This window comes from Diceros bicornis, chromosome X, assembly GCF_020826845.1.
Source record: "Diceros bicornis minor isolate mBicDic1 chromosome X, mDicBic1.mat.cur, whole genome shotgun sequence".
Taxonomy (NCBI): domain Eukaryota; kingdom Metazoa; phylum Chordata; class Mammalia; order Perissodactyla; family Rhinocerotidae; genus Diceros; species Diceros bicornis.
In genome coordinates, this window is record NC_080781.1 from 76,344,767 (window position 1) to 76,362,988 (window position 18,222).

Below are 18,222 nucleotides of genomic sequence, written 5' to 3' on the forward strand. Positions count from 1 at the left end.
TTATTTTTAAAGTCATAAACAGCATTTATTACCTTGGTATAGCATACTGGTCTTGCTGCTGTTCCTTCACATTTAAGTGGTTTTCGGTCTTCCCTCTCTCCTCCCACAGTCTGGCTACACAGTGCATCCTTGAACCACTAGCTCACAGTAGCAACACACTTATTCCACATGTTTAACACCATTCATTCACAGGGTCGAAGTTCTGGTCCAAAAACCCTTCCCTGCAGGAAGTTCAATGCTTGCAAAAGAATTTTTAATAAACCAGTCCTCCCAGGATGGCTAGCTCCAGTAAGATGACAATGGAAAGCAGCAACTTGTTGGTTGTCACTTTTCTGGACATTGAACAGAGAATCTTTCAACTTTTGCTCAAGTTCTCACTTGTGTGTACAAGTCTACTCTTGGTACATTCCAGCTGGTCACATTGCTCCCCCAGCTCTTCTATGATTTCTGAGCCAATCTGGTCAGTCTCTGTGGCAATCTGATGAGAGTGCTCAATACTCTGGGTGGCCCGGTTCAGGCTGTCAGTGCCTTGCAGAAGCAATGCCCTTTGAGACTGTAGTCGATTCATGTGCTCATTCTCTACAGCATATGTGCCATATTTCATGACTCCTCGGCCCCCAGGTGTGGCTGTTAAAGGTGTGCTTCTCACTTCCCAGGGGAGTCTGGCAAGGTTCTTTGGGTAGGTTCGAAGCTTAGACATCATAGGGTTACGGAAAGATAGGGGCGCATAACGTAGTTCCTCTTCCATCTCTGCCAGCGTTTCATTTGCTTCCTGTTGTTTTTCATCAAAATCTCTGATCAACTTCTTCTCTGCTGTCCTGGCAGTCCCCAGGTGCCACTCCGGCACCCCTCATAGGTCTTCATGGAGGCCGCGGAAGATCTCGTACAGTTTCTCGAAATGCTCAGAGGAGGCGGCGAGGTGGCCATGGCGCAGGCCGCACTCTAGCAGCAGCCGCCGAGATTCTGGGCACGGAACCCGCTCCTACCTCGCGGTCAGCCACCCAGACCCGCAGGCATCACGGCAACTGCCACCACTGCCGCCCTGGATGAGGATTTTCCCTGAAATACAGATTTGAAAAAACAATAGCAATGATAAATGAAACTAAAAGCTGGTTCTTTAAAAAGATAAACAAAATCAACAAACCTTTAGCCAGACTCATCAAGAAGAAAAGAAAGAGGGCCCAAATAAAATCAGAAATAAAAGATTTACAACTGACACCACAGAAATACAAAGGATCATAGGAGACTACTAAAAATAATTATATGCCAACAAATTGGAAAACCTAGAAAAAATGAATAAATTTCTAGAAACACATAACCTTTCAAGACTGAGTCATGAAGAAATAGAAAATCTGAGTAGAGTGACTGAACGTAAAGAAATTGCGTCAGTAACTTAAAAACTGCCAAAAGATAAAAGTCCAGGATCGGATGGCTTCACATGTTAATTCTACCAAACATTTAAAGGAAAGTTAATACCTATCCTTCTCAAGTTATTCCAAAAAATTAGAGGAAGGAATGATTCAAAACTCATTTTACAAGGCAAGAATTACCTTGATACTAAATCAGACAAAGACACTACCTAGACACTATCTATAAAAAAAGAAAATTACAAGCCAATATCTTTGATGAACATAGATGCAAAAATCAACAGAATATTAGCAAACCAAATTCAACAATGAATTAAAGAGATCATACACCACGATCAAGTGGGATTTATCCCAGGGATGCCACAATGGTTCCACATCTGCAAATCAATCAACAGGATACACTACATTAACAAAATGAAGGGTAGAAATATATGATCATCTCAATAAATGCAGAAAAAGCATTTGACAATATTTGCCTTTCATTCACGATAACTCTCAACAAATTGGGTATAGAAGGAACATACCTCAATATCAAAGGCCATATATGACAAACCCACAACTAACATCATACTCAACAGTGAAAATCTAAAAGCATTTTCTCTAAGATCAGGGACAAGACAGGGATTCCCACTCTTGCGACTTTTATTCAACATAGCATTGGAAGTCCAAGCCACAGCAAGTAGGTAAGAAAAAGAAATAAAAGAAATCCAAATTGGAATATTTGGATAGATATATTTGTATATAGATACAAAGAAAACTATAAAGACTCCATCAAAAAACTATTAGAACTTATAAATGAATTCAGTAAAGTGGAAGAATACAAAATTAATATACAGAAATCAGTTGCATTTCTACACGATAATAATGAGCTATCTGAAAAAGAAATTAAGAAAACAGTCTCGGGGCGGCCCGGTGGCGCAAGCAGTTAAGTGTGCGCGCTCCACTGCCGTGGCCCAGGGTTCACCAGTTCGGATCCCTGGGCACGCACTGACGCACCGCTTGGCAAGCCATGCTGTGGCAGCGTCCCATATAAAGTGGAGGAAGATGGGCATGGATGTTAGCCCACAGCCAGTCTTCCTCAGCAAAAAGAGGAGGATTGGCAGATGTTAGCTCTGGGCCGATCTTCCTCACAAAAAAAAAAGAAAGAAAACAGTATCATTTACAAGTGCATCGAAAAGAATAAAATATCTAGGAATAAATTTAGCCAAGGAGGTGAAAGACCTGTACTCCAAAAACTATTAGACATTGATGAAAGAAACTGAAGGCAACAGAAATAAATGGAAAGATACAGCATGCTCATGGATTAGAAAAATTATTATTGTTAGAAGTTCATACTACCCAAAGCAATCTGTAGATTCATGCAATCCCCTTTATAATATGAATGGCATTTTTCATAGAACTATAACAAATAATCCTAAAATTTATATGGAACCATGAAAGACCCCAAATAGCCAAAGCAATCTTGAGAAAAAACTAAGTTGGAGGAATCACGTACTCTGATTTCAAACTGTACTACAGAACTACAGTAATCAAAACAATATGGTTCTGGCACAAAAATAAACACATAGATCAATATAATAGAGTAGAGAGCCCTGAAATAAACCCATGCTTATATGGTCAATTAATATATAACCAAAGAGACAGGAATATACAATGGGGAAAAGACAGTCTCCTTAAAAAAAGATGCTGGGAAAACTTGACAGCTCCATGCAAAAGAATGAAACTGGACCACTGTCTTATACCATATACAAAAGCAAATTCATAATGGATTAAAGACTTGAATGTATGACCTGAAACCATAAAACTCACGGAAGAAAACATAGGGAGTCAGCTCATTTACATTGGTCTTATAAATTTTTTTAATGATTTTATTGATGTCATATTGGCTTACAACATTGTGTACATTTCAGGTGTACATCACTATGTTTCAGTTTCTGTATAGACTGCATTGTGTTCACCATCAACAGTCCAGTTTTTATCCATCACCATACATATGTGTCCCTTTACCCCTTTTGCCTTCCCCCCACTGCCTTCTCCTCTGGTAACCACTAATCTATTCTCCTAATCTAGGTGTTTCTGTGTTTATCTTCCACATATGAGTGAAATCATGCAGTATTTGTCTTTCTCAGTCTGACTTACTTTGCTCAGTATAATACCCTCAAGGTCTATCACAAATGTCACAAATGGCACCATTTTGTATTTTTTTAATAGCTGATTAGTATTCCATTGTATATATATACCACCTCTTCTTTATCCATTCATGTGTTGATGGGCACTTGGGTTGCTTCCACGTCTTGACTATCATGAATAATGCTGTGATGAACATAGGCTTGCATATATCTTTTTGAATTATTGATTTCATGTTCTTTGGATAAATACTCAGTAGTGGAATAGATGGATCATATGGTATTACTATTTTTAAGTTTTTAAGAAATCTGCAAACTATTTTCCATAGTGGCTGCACCAGTCTGCATTCCCACCAGAGTGTATGAGGGTTCGCTTTTCTCCACATCCTCTCCAACGCTTATTATTTCTTAATTATAGATATTCTGACTGGTGTGAGGTGACATCTTATTGCAGTTTTTATTTGCATTTCCCTAATAATTCATGATGTTGAACATCTTTTCGTGTACCTGTTGGCCATCTGTATATCTTCTTTGGAAAAATGTCTATTCATATCCTCTGCCCATTTTATGATCAGGTTGTTTGTTTTTTTGTTGTTGAGGTGTATGTGTTATTTATGTATTTTAGAAATTAACCCCTTATCAGATATAAGATTTGCAATTATTTTCTCCCAGTTGGTGCATTGTCTTTTCATTTTGCTGATGCTTTCCTTTGCTGTGCAGAATCTTTTTAGAAATCAAGAATACAATCCCATTTACAATTGCAACAAAAAGAATAAAATGCCTAAGAGTAAATTTAACCAAGGAGGTCAAAGACCTAGACATTGAAAACTATATGACATTATTGAAAGAAATTGAAGAAGGTATAAAGAAATGGCAAGATATTCCATGGCTGTGGATTGGAAGAACAAACATAGTTAAAATGTCCATATTGCATAAAGCAATCTATGGATTCAATGCAATCCCAATCAGAATCCCAATTAACATTCTTCATGGAAATAGAATAAAGAATCCTGAAATTTATATGGAACAACAAAAGATCCTGAATAGCCAAAGCAATCCTGAGTGAAAAGAACCAAGTTGGAGATATCACACTCCCTGACTTCAAAATATACTAAACAGCTATAATAATCAAAACAGCATGGTACTTGCAGAAAAACAGACACACAGATCAATGCAACAGAATTGAAAGCCAAGAAATAAAACCACACATTTATTGACAGCTAATCTTTGACCAAGGAGCTTAGAAATATTTTTTTTGGTCTAGTCTCCTCAGGCAAAGACAATGGAAGCAAAAGTAAACAAATGGGATTACATCGGACTAAAAAGATTTTGCACAGTGAAGGAAATCATCAACAAAATGAAAAGGCAACCTAGCGAATGGGAGAAGATATTTGCAAATCACACATCTTATAAAGGGTTAATATCTCCAATATATAAGTAACATACAACTTAATATCAAAAAAACAAACAACCCAATTAAAAAATAAGCAGAGGAGTTAAATAGATATTTTTCCAAAGAAGACATATAGATGGACAACAGCCACATGAAAAGGTGCTCAACATCACTAATCATCAGAGAAATGCAAATAAAAATCACGATAAGATACCACCTCACACTTGTCAGAATGGCTATTAGAAAGACAAAAATAACAAGCATTGGCGAGGATGTAGAAAAAAGGGAATGCTGTTGGTGGAATGTAAATTGGTGCAGCCACTATGGAAAATAGTATTGAGGTTCCTCAAAAAATTTAAAATAAAACTACCATACAATCCAGCAATTCCACTTCTTGGTATTTATCCAAAGAAAATAAAAACACTAATTTGAAGAGATATATGCACTCCTATGTTCATTGCTGCATTATTTACAATAGCCAAGCTATGGAAACAAACTAAGTGTGCACTGATACATGAATGTATAGAGAAGATGTGGCATATATATACAATGAATTATTACCCAGCCATAAAGAAAGAATAAAATCTTGCCATTTGCAACAACATGGATGGACCTAGAGGGTATTACGCTAAGTGAAATACGTCAGTCAGAGAAAGACAAATACCATATTATTTCACTTTTATGTGAAATCTAAAAACCAAAAAACAAGAACAAACTAAAAAAAACAAAAACAGACTCATGGATACAGGAAACAAACTGGTGGTTACCAGAGGGGGGAAATGTTGGGAGGCAGGCAAAGTAGGTGAAGGAGATTAAGAGACACAAATTTCCTTTAATAAAATAAGTCATGGGGATGTAATGTACAGCATGGGGAATATAGTCAATTATATTGTAATAACTTTGGTTGATGACAGATAAAAACTAGACTTATCATGGTGATCATTTTGTAATGTATATAAATATCAAATCACTATGATGTAGACCTGAAACTAATAGGATATTGTATGTCAATTATATTTCAAATAAAAAAACCTTATATAAAAATAAAACATGCATTCATTATCCAAAAACTAAAATAAAATAAAACAAAATATAAGAGTGAGAATTTAAAGCACAGGAAAAGAAAAAAAGCAAGTGGCCCAAGTGGTCAATTATTGAAATCAACCAAGGTCTCTAAAACAAAGGTTCCTGGGGGGTGGCCTGGCTCTTTATCTAGTTTTGTAGCTGGTGATGTGTTTATTCAGATAGCATCTTTAAAGTGGATGCCTCAGCAATCAAAGCTTAAGTGAGGCACTTGCGTTGCAAAAAAGAAAAACCAACTGTCAGGATTTACACTACAATCCATCCTGTGATGCCAAGATATCAGACTTAATGGTAAGACTTTTAATCGCCTGGGTAGCAGATATGCTAAAAGTCAGGGGTAGAACATACTGTAACCAAGAAAGTACACTTCTAAATAGGATTATAGTAGCAAATACTATGATAATTATACAGGCAATAGTTTGAAATCCAGTCCATAGTCATTGTCCTAAACTTGAAGTTTCCAGCCATGAAAAGAGGTCAATGATCTCAGAGACTTTAGGAATCTGTTCAAAGATTTGGGTAAGATTATGGAATATTTACCATCTTGGGCCATCTGGTGTAAGCAGGTTTGAACCTGTCCTGAGTTGGTGGATTGTTCCATATTTCATTGAACCAGTCTCTTAGTCCTGAGAATAGGTCAGGTCAGTTAAACAGTTGTGTCTCATATCAGGAGGCAGTGATGCAGGTGGGCTCCCAAAGTTAGGCCTATATGATACAAGTACTCACATCAGGTATTTATTTATTTTTTTTTTATAATTTTATTTATTTATTTATTTTTTCCCCCAAAGCCCCAGTAGATAGTTGTATGTCATAGCTGCACATCCTTCTAGTTGCTGTATGTGGGACGCAGCCTCAGCATGACCGGAGAAGCAGTGTGTTGGTGCACACCCAGGATCCGAACCTGGGCCGCCAGCAGTGGAGCGTGCGCACTTAACCGCTGAGCCACGGGGCCGGCCCCGCACATCAGGTATTTAATAGGAAACATTTCTATGGAAACAAAAGGAAAATAATGACTAATGGTTGGAGCAGACTATAAATCCAGTCTGAGTCTTGAGGATGGCCAGTTGAGATTTCTAGATGTCAGATTCAAAGCATCTTCAGATGGAATGAGGGCAGGCAGTGGCAATCTGACAGATTTTTCTGGTTTACAAGAATATTTGAATTTGAATATCTCTGGTATTCTTTCTAAGTGGTACATAGTAACATGCATGAAGATTGTCCATACATGAGCTGTTATAGTGATATCTCTGAAGTGTATATCAAGTTGCTCAAATTTAGCCTGCATAGCTTAAGGTAAAGGATGGTTTTATTTCTCAATGCTTCCAAGTCAGAAGGGTGGGAGAAAAATTGGAATTGTTAGTTTGGAGATTTGTGACTGGATATTGGAAGAAACTAGAATTCAGGATCCAGTCCAGTTTACAGGCAGGAAACAAAACCTTAAAGACAATTAAGAGAACTAGAATCTGATATCCACAAGAGTGTACTGTAAGTTTTCGCTTGAAACATAATTTTTCTCTCTACAATCACCCCCATTTATATCAGAGATAATCAAAGTAAGACTTATTTGTTCACAAAACAAGTTTAGTCTCATTAAACTTGGCCTGATTATATACATAAGTGCAGCAAGAATGGTAATTGATCACATAGGCTTTTTTAAGTCTACATTGCTGGACCTTTTCATAAGAAAGCTCAGATGGGCCTCTTAAAAGCCTCTTGAGGCTAGGAAGCCAAGCCAAAGACTCACCATCAGACTTTGCCTGCAATACCTATGGATATGGGTAAATTCCTCTTTTTCTCAAGGTCCCTAAAAATCCTGAGGTTCTTGGGCCTGCCAGGAAGAGATCTTTCTTACACACCTGGTAAGGCTGCTAGGAACCCTATAAGCAAGGTTCCAGGCTGATTTTTCCAAGGGGCTTTATTGGCTCCATTAAGTCAACCTTAGTTCCTTCAAGTTGTCTGGTCATATCTGAGTCTTTGCATATCTCTCTCAAATATGACATTCCAGTCAAAGCCTTGGTAATGTAACCAATGTTTCCAATTGTGTCCTGTTATGAGGAGAACAGATTCTCATTGAACTTTTGCAAATAACTATATTGCCATGAAAATAAGAATGCTCACTTAGAGTCTCCAAATTCTGGAGAGATCAGGTAGTGAGAAAAAGTAATTGTTTCATCTTTGTTTGCAAAGATATACTTTACCAAATTGCTGTAAGTCTTAGATAGCTTAATAAAAGAGGTTTCCTTAAATCTGGAAAAAACAAAACATTAAAGAACCAATAATGTTTCAAACAAAAAGTCATAAAAATTATAATCATCCACATCAGTTCATTCAATCCCATCTAATTAATTCTTGTTGATCTTGATCTTGTGTTAGCAGTTTTATGAAGCCATACTTTTCTCCATTAGTGTCCTATAAATTCTTACCTAGTTCAGTGGTATGATCTGAAAGTCATCATAAACCTATACTTGTTAGAGTCCTTTCCATGAGTCTCCTTGCAGATAAGCACTTTTCCAAAAGCATCAGAGTAAAATAGTAACTGTCTGTAAATAACAAAAGACTTAAAAATGGCCGTGGTTAAAGATCTGATTAGAGTTCATTATAATGCAATTGAAAAGGAAATTTAGCTATTTCTGTAACACACAACATTTTAAGATGATACCTGGAAGTATGACTGATTATATTACATATCAGAATTTTAGAATTTTTACACAATTTCTGGAACATGTATATTTATAACATATACTCACACAAATACAACCTAAATAAGGTTTATCATCACTTCTTATTTAATAATGCTTCCCAAGTAATTAAACATATCAACTAAGTCTAAATAGTTTATCATCTCTTTTTATAAGGAGAGAGAACATACCATTTGAGATGCTCCAGGGGCCGTATGGAAAATCCCAAAGTTAGTTTGAGGTTAAAAAGACTTCACTTAGAATTTGATTTTTGGGATGTTTATCAAAAATATCCAAAGGTTTTAAAATACTTGATTAAATAGGAAAATAGATCACTGTAAAACAGTACTTAGTTATCCATTAACCAAGGTGACAATTAAAGACTTTTCACCCAAATACAGAAAGTTACATAGCTGTAAAAAAAAAAGTCTAGCTCTTTTAATAGAGAAGACTCTTTTTATTAAGTAATCAAAGACATGATAAAGACAACATGAGGCACAGGAAATTATTTTGAAAAAAAACACAAAATTTTTGTTTTCTAGGCAGATTACTTAAAAGTTATAGAAAAATCTTTCACAATCTTATGAAGAGCAGACCAATAGTCTAAGAAAATTTTGTCTTTTTAGCAGATGAAAGAAAATTAAATTTTAGTTTTATGTAAGTATGCTATTGATATTAAAGCTTATTTTTAAAACTTATAATAAACTCATTCAATTTTAGGTAGTTTGACTGCACAAGGTAAAATTTTTTCTCTATATTGACCTCTCCTCAACTTTCTATGTCCATTTAGTTTGCCATTTATTCTCCTCTTTCTCATTCTGAAATAACCAGCTTTACTTTGGACAAAAGTTTTTTCATTTCCCTCCCTTGACAAAAATATCTCCATACCTCATACCTTTGCTATCCAAAAATATATCCTGCTTTCTTTGCATGCAAAGTTGTTTCCCATATTATTTCTAGTAGTTTTAATTGCATATATTAGAAGTCCTAACTCTTAGCAACCTTAATATCTAGCAAAAACTAAGAAGCAACTGTGATCTGTCTGTTACAGCATCTTGAAGATTGGCAAATTTTTGAATACATTTCATAATTTCTAGAAGCATGTCTTTTTTTAGTACAATTTGTAATGTAGCACTGGATATGTTTACTAACACATCCAAATATCTTTAGTTTCTCTGTAATAAGCGGAAATTAGATAAACCTGTGTTCAGTAATTAATGTTTTAGTATTTTATCTTATTTAGAAATGATCTAGATATTCAATGAATTTCCATCATTTAACTTAACTTAGCAAAACTCTAAGGGTGTAAGGTACCAAAGAGATTTTGAAAACTATTTAAGTGGACATATCATAAAACATAATTGTTGTTGACATGTTCACCTCAAAACTTTTATCCCATTTACATTTATTTAATTTACTGGTTCTTAACAATCATATTTAGATTACACATGAAAATTTTATGAGACATTAAAATAGCTAACCACCATGACAAATTTTATAACAGAGATAAATCAAGATTATTTGATGAAAACCCGGGTAGAATATAAATTGTGTGTCTGCATTATATTTAATGCTGATAACTCTGAAGACATTTTAATAAACCAAAGAATTTTAACTATCTTTTATTTACCAAAGATTATCCCAGACCATATGAAGTTGAAAAGCATTGAGTTAGTTTCTACTATATTTCTGAGAGTTTAGAAATATTTAATTTGATAAGGACTTATTTTTTAAGTCAATTAATAGAGCATTTTTGCAAGTTAATTTTGACAATACTATCCAAAGGTAGAGAAAAATATTACATATACATAACATACATTCGTAGACATACGTAAACACACAGACACAGACACCCTATATCTTTTGTTTCAAAATTGTAGCTTTGAATCAGATACAACAACGCAAAACTCACTAGTTTATATTTATAAACGGTTAAATCCAAATTGCATCTCTGGCAGATGAAACAAGTTAAGGTTACCTGCTCCAATGGCTAAAGCTTTATACTAATATTTGTGGAGAAGACTTTTAAGATTTGTATTTGTTCTCGACAAGTAATCTTAAGGAGGCTGTGGGCTAGATTTTGGACAAGAGAGCTATCATAGCAGTTTGTATTTTAAAAGGCCTCTTTCACCATTTTTTTTCCTTTAGTCTCAGGCAATTGTGGGTAGTGTTTTAGTTACCTCCTGGGGTGTTTACATTTCAAAGACATGGTAAGATTTACATCTCCAAGGGACAGAAAAAGAAAATGTAAGCTTTCTTCCTAGGAGTTTTATTGTTTTTTGAATGGTTTCAGCAGTCCCAATAAAATGCAGTAACACCACCCTGTAACTAGGGGGAGTGCCCTGTAAAAAGAATTCTCTGGACTCAGGGTTAAATGGGGCCTCTTTAGGGTTGGCAATAAAGAAGGGGTCATTTGGGTCACTATGGTCAAGGAAATTGTAAATCCATTGAACCATGCCAATTTTGCATAGCAGGAAATGGGCCTTATTTAATATTTTCCATTCACTGTGAGCCTTAGCAGTGATCACTGTGATGGAAGGATAGGCATGGCTCCGGGCAATAAATATCCAATTGAGGAGAGGGAGGGCCCTGGTATGCATATTGGTGGCTCTAGGGCCTTTGCCTTCCCTTTTCCCTCTTCCTCCTCACTAGAGGCCTCAAAAACCTTGTCAGCTTTTCCCTAAGTGGCAGGGATGCCTTTTGAAGCATGTTTCTTAGTTCTGCCCCATTCAGAGGAAAGCTGAGGGGGCTCAGGATCTGTAGTATCTCAGAGGAAGTGAGCACATAGCCTGGATGAATCTTTAAGAAAATTATGGATTTTAGAGTATTTAGAGATACCAGCCAGTTGACACACTTCATTAGCCATGAGTAACAATTTAGAGGCCATTCCAAAAAAAATAAAACCTGCAATAGCTAATTAGCTCCCCTCTCTCCTTCCTGCTGCATAAAATCTTTAGAAAGGTTTGAAGTTCATTTAAGGTATAGTTTCTAAACTCAGTTTTTATTTTTTGATTTCCTCCTGTTTCCTTAATCTTACATGTTGTTATCAGAAAATTTTGGATGATGTCACTGTAAGCTCTGTGTAGGTGGCCACTTTCCTTTCCGAGTATCCCAATTGACCTCTTTGGCATTGGGGTTTCCCTCCACCAGTGTGATATACATAAGGTCTTAAGGAAAACCCTCAGGCCTCTGGAGCATAATAACAAAGCCTTGGCAGTTTGATATGCATGGCACTGAGCAATACCCAGGAAGCTTCCCTGGGGCTTTGCATTTATCAAGGAGCTGGTGCACCTCCACAGGCTTCTTAGGAGGTGATGGCACCAGATGTTAAGGAAATTTATATTTGTCCATTAATTTTTTTAGCAATATCATGCCAGGGATTGGACCCACGATATCCCATCAAGTCAGGGGATGAAGAGCAACAGTAGTGAGTTAAGTAGTGACATAGAGACTGCAGGCCTCTGTTGTATTTTCCTTCTGGTTGTGCCATTGGTTTCTAGTTTCAAGGCTATTTCACTCTTCTGAGTTAGGACATGTAGTCCAGGCATGACCCACCAACTCAGTAGCTGTAGGCAGAAGTCTGTCATCCTCCTTAACTATGGGAATATCCTTTCTTCACACCTTTAGCCCAGAGCCTCCCCTTGGGTGGTGACTATAGCCTTGTGATCCAGTGCATCCTATTTAGCTCTCCTTGGCCTTGAGGCATGGGGGACAGTCACAAACATTAATAGTCAACTAAGGCCTTTACAGTTAGTGGTCTAATTATCTCATTAGACCATATGGCCTTGATCACAAGCTCTGGGGAGATTGTTGGGTTATTATGGAAGTTGTGACCTTTTGGGTTGCATATCACAGCCAACACATGGCAGGGGCAATATGTAAAAGCACATGACAGTGTGACAGACCCCCAGCAAGTGGTGTTTCTTTCCTGGATGGTGTTATCCAACTGAGTTAGGTGGTTAGCAAGCAAATTTCAGCTAAAGGGCGTTCCCCTTGTTTAACTGCAAGGACAATCATACAATCCTGCCAGCTATGCCAATTGTTTTGTGCCAGTCTCAGTCTATCAATAACCAATGTTGTGGCTGGGCTGGCCACTGTAGTTATTATTATGATTGAAAGATGCCCTCTGCAATAAGCATCAGGAAACTTTGAAAGAGACAAGGTTTATTACTTACAAGTCTTGGAAATTACACAGCACATCTGGGGCCACACTATGATGTTGGGGAAAGAGATAACATGGGCCTGGGTTCTGCTTTTACTGGGGTCAAGGGTGGAGGTAGGGTTTCATGAGCTCACTCTTTATTGGTGAAGTTAAAACATAAGATCAAGAATTCAAAGTGTAGGAAGAGAAAAAAACAAGTGGCTCAAATAGTCAGTTATCAAAATCAACCAAGATCTCTAAAACAGAGTAGCTTCAGGGAGAGGGCGGGAGCAGCCTGGTTCTTTATATAGTCATGTGGCAGGCAATGTTTTTATTCAGATAGCCATCTTTGAAGTGAATGCCTCTTTGAAGTGGATGCCTCAGGAATCAAAGCTTAAGTCAGGCACTTGCATTACAAAAAAAGAAAAACTGTCAAGACTTACATTACAGGATTCTAATGATACAATAGACTTCATGCATGAACAGATTGACAATACAAGCATAGAGATGAAAATCTTAATAAAGAACCAAAAGGAAACGTTAGAGATAAAAAACACTGTAACAGAAATTAAAAATGCCTTTGATGGTCTTATTAGTAGACTGGACATGGCTAAGGAAAAAATCTCTGAGCTACAGGATATATCAATAGAATATGAAAAGCAAAGAAAATAAAGATGGAAAAAAACAGAACGGAGTCTTCAAGGACTGTGTGACAACTGAAAAAGGTGTAACATACATGAAAGGGGAAAAAAGAGAGAAATGAACAGAAGAACTATTTTAAAAAAAATGACTAAGAATTTCCCCCAATTAATGTCAGACACCAAACCACAAATCCAGGAAGATCAAAGAATACTGAGCAGAATAAATGTCAAAAAAACTACACCTATGAGTATCATTTTCAAATTATAGAAAACCAAAGATAAAGAAAAAATCTCAAAAGAAGCCAGAGGAAAAAAACCTTACCTATAGAAGACCAAAGATAAGAGTTACATCCAACTTCTCTTCAGAAACCATACAAACAAGAAGAGAGGGGAGTGAAATAAAGTGTTGAGAGAAAAAAATCTACCTGGAATTATGGACCATGCAAAATTGTCTTTCAGAAGTGAAGGAGAAATTAAGACTCTCTCAGGAAAAAATTAAGGGAATGTGTTACCAGTAGACCTGCCTAGCAAGAAATGCTAAAATGTCCTTAGAGAGAAGGAAAATAATACAGGTCAGAAACTCAGGTCTACACAAAAAAGGAAGACCATCAAAGGAGGATTAAACACAGGTAAAATAGTCTTTTATTTTTCTTATTCTCATTTGATCTAACAGATAACAGTTTGTTAAAACTAATAATACCAACAATGTATTTGATTATGTATGTTTACTAACTCATCCTATGAAGCCAGCATTATCCTAATACCAAAACCAGAAAAACACATTACAGGAAAAAAAGACTACAGAGCATATCTCTCATGAATATAGATGAAGAAATCCTCAACAAAATATTAGCGAGTTGAATCCAACACCATATAAAATAAATTATGCACCATGAGCAAGTGGGTTTATCCCAGGTATGCAAGGCTGGTTCCACATTTGAAAATAAATTAACGTAATCCATCACATCAACAGACTAAATAAGAAAAATCACATGATCATATCAATAGATGCAGAAAAAGCATTTGGCAAAATCCAACAGCCTTTCATGATAAAAACTCTCAGTAAACTAGAAATAGAGGGAAACTTTCTCAACTTGATAAAAATATCTACAAAAATCTTACAGCTAATGTTATACTTAATACTGAGAAACTTAAAGCTTCCCCACTAAGTTCAGGTACAAGGCAAGGATGTTGTCTCTCACCACTTCTTCTCAACATTTTACTGAGGTCCTTGCTAATACAAGTCAAGAAAAAGAAATAAAAGGTATATAGATTGAGATGGAAGGAATAAAACTGTCTTTGCTCACAGATGACATGATCATCTATGCAGAAAATCCAAAAGAATCAACAACAAAAAAAAAACCTCCTGAAACTAATGAGTGATTATAGCAAGGTTGCAGGATACAAAGTTAATATACAAAAGTCAATCCCTTTCCTATGTACCACCAATGAACAAGTGGAGATTGAAATTAAAAATATGCCATTTGCAGAAAAAGAAATACTTAAGTTTAAATCTAGCAAAATATGTGCAAGCTCTATATGAGAAAAACTACAAAACTTTGATAAACAAAATTAAAGAACTAAATAAATAGAGATATTCCATTTTCACAGATAGGGAGACTCAATATTGTCAAGATGTCAAATTGATCTGTAGATTCAACGCAATCCTAATCAAAATCCCAGCAAGTTATTTTGTGGATATCGACAAACTGATTCTAAAGTTTATAAAGAGAGGCATTTTCACTCTGTTGATAGTGTCCTTTGATATACAAAAGTTTTTAATTTTGATGTAGTCAAATTTATTTTTTTCTTTGTTGCATGTGCTTTTGATGTCACAGACAAGAAAGTATTGCCAAATCCAATGTCATTAAGCTTTCCACTATGTTTTCTTCCAGCAGTTCTCTAGTTTTAGCTTTTACCTCTAGGCATTTGATCAATTTTGATTTAATTTTTGTACATGGTGTTAGGTAAGGGTGCAGCTTTATTTTTTGCATGTGGATATCCAGTTTTTCCAGCACCATTTGCTGAATAGACTGCCTTCCCTCATTGAAAGGTCTTGGAATCCTTTTCAAAAATGATTTGATCATATATGTAAGAGTTTATTTCTGGGTTTTCTATTCTATTCCATTGTTCTATGTGTCTATCTTTATGCCAGTACCACACTACTTTGTTTACTATAGCTTTGTAGCAAGTTGTAGTAGTCATGGTTCTCCAGAGGAACAAGACCAAAAGAATGTTTGACATGTTTGTATGTAATATACACACACACACTCACACATAAATATTCATAACAAACTAAGGAAGAAATACTTATGACAATTATAGTTGTCAGTTCTGTAAGTCATTATGTGGTCGTGGCTGGTATTTATAACTACCTTCTTCTACTACACATTCCATATTCCCTTTGTTCTCAGCAAGTACCTCAGCTGGTCATATCTCTTTACCTGATGGGATAACCCAAACCTTCATTCATAAAAGATCTGAGCCATTAGTAGTCCTGCTTGAATTGGGTTGTAGTTTTCCATTGACTTTAATCACAGGGCATGGGAATACTAAGAGATACCCTAAGATATCTCCTGTATTCTAGACATATCCTTCCTTATCTCTATTATAGAGTGCAGTCCAATTTCCCCTTGGTAATCAGGAATAATTACCCAGCCAGCAAAATAACTACTTTCCTTGCCTTCCTTCCTTTAGAATCATGTTGACCCAAAGGTGGAGAGGTGTCAGCCTTAACTTCCAGTTCAATAGAATCATTGTTGTGTCTCCCGGTAGAAAAATTCTTCACTTTGGAACTAAGATCTCTAGGCTAGCAGAGTCCAAGATCATGGAGACAGGAAGCAAAAACTTTCTAGTGGGTCACTACAGGTAATAGTGAATAGTGCCACTCTCATTTCCAGTCCTTGATTACTGGACCCATGAATCCTAGCTATGGAAGAATTAGCACCATATATTGGATGCTGATTCAGAGCATACCCTGGAAACCTTGCCCCAGCCCTGCAAAGTATTGCCACCCACCTGGCACTGTAACCGAGTCTTCCAAAGGACATTCCACCATTCTCTCAAGCCAGCTACTTCAGGATGGTAGGGAACATAGTAAATGCAATGAAGTCCATGAGCATGGGCCCATTGCCACCCTTCACTGAGTTCCTTGACCAAAAGCAGTGCTGTGTGGAGTACCATGATGGTGGATAAGGCATTCTGCAAGTTTATGGATAGTAATTTGTGCAGAAGCTTTGCATGCAGGGAAGGCAAATCTGTATGCAAAGTGTCTATTCCAGTAGGAACAAAAAGTTGATCCTTCTGTGAAGGAAGGGGTTCAATGTAATCAACCTGCCCCTGGGCAGCTAGCTGGCTGATCACCCTGGTGAATAGTACCATATCAGAGACTCAGTGTTGTTCTCTGCTGCCTGCATGTTGGGCACTCAGCAGTGGCTGTAGCCAGCTTGACCTTAGTGACTGGAAGTTCATATTGCCGAGCCCATGCATAACCTCTATCTCTGCCACCATGATCATGTTGTTCATGAGCCCATTAGACAATAACAGGGTCATGGGGAAAGAGGCTGGTACCCACAAAACAGGTCATTCTATTCAGTTGATTATTAACATGATCCTCAGTTGAAGTCACTCTTAATTCATCATTCACATGGGACACAAGTATCTTCACATTTTTCACCCATTCAGAGAGGTCTACCCACATCTCTATTCCCCAGACCTCCATATCACCAATTTTCCAATCATGTTCCTTCTAAGTCTCTGAGCATCCAGCCAAACCATTGGCCACAGCCCCTGAATCAGTATATAATTGCATATCTGGGCATTTCTCCTTCCTAGAAAATTGAACAGTCAGGTGAACTGCTCAAAGGTCTGCCCACTGAGAACATTTCCCATCACCACTGTCTTTCAGTGATAGCTCTGAAAGGAGCTATAGTGCTACAGCTCTCCACTTTTGAGTGGTGCCTATATATTGCACAGAACCCATCTGTAAACTTGGCCTGAGTTTTCTCTTTATCTGTCAACTAATCATAGGGAACTCCCCATGAGGCCTTAGGTGCAGGCTGGGAGAGAGAAGATAGTGTAACAGGAGTGGAGACCACAGGCATTTGGGTCAATTTTTCATGTAACTTACTCGAATCTTCAGGGTCTGCTCAAGTCCATTCTCATATATACTACTTCCATTTGATGGTGGAGTGCTGCTGTGCAGGCCCAACTTTATGGCTTGATGAGTCAGACAACACTAAGTTCATCATGAACAGCTCAGGTCTCATGGTAATTTGATGGCCCATTACTAAGCATTTAGTCCCTACTAGGGCCCAGTAGTAGGCCCAGAGCTGTTTCTTAAAGGGAAGTAGTTATCTACAGAGGATGGCTGGGGTTTGCTCAAAAAATCCTAAGGACTTGAGTTATTATTTAACTATAAGAGCCTTCCAAAGGTTCCAAACAGCATTCCTATCTGCCACGGACACTTCAAGCACTACTGTATCTGCTGGATCATATGGCCCAAGTGGCAAAGTAATCTCTACCACAACCTATACCTCTTGCATAGCCATCTCTTGTTCTGGGCCCCACTCAAAACTAGAAGCTTTTTGGGTTACTCAGTAAATGGGCCAGAGTAACAGACCCAAATGAGAAATATGCTGCCTCCAAAATCCAAAAGAGGCCACTAGCCATTAAGCCTCCTTTTGGTTGTAGGAAGGGCCAGATGCAATAAATTATCCTTCACCTTAGAAGGGATATATCCACAAACCCCACAACATTTGACTCCTAGAAATTTCACCAAGATAGAAGGCCCC

General features: G+C 37.1%; 1 pseudogene; it reads right to left on the minus strand.

Moving 5' to 3' along the window:
* Nucleotides 1-232: 232 nt before the first annotated feature.
* Nucleotides 233-16,810, minus strand: LOC131400301 (vesicle transport through interaction with t-SNAREs homolog 1B-like; annotated as a pseudogene).
* Nucleotides 16,811-18,222: the final 1,412 nt, after the last annotated feature.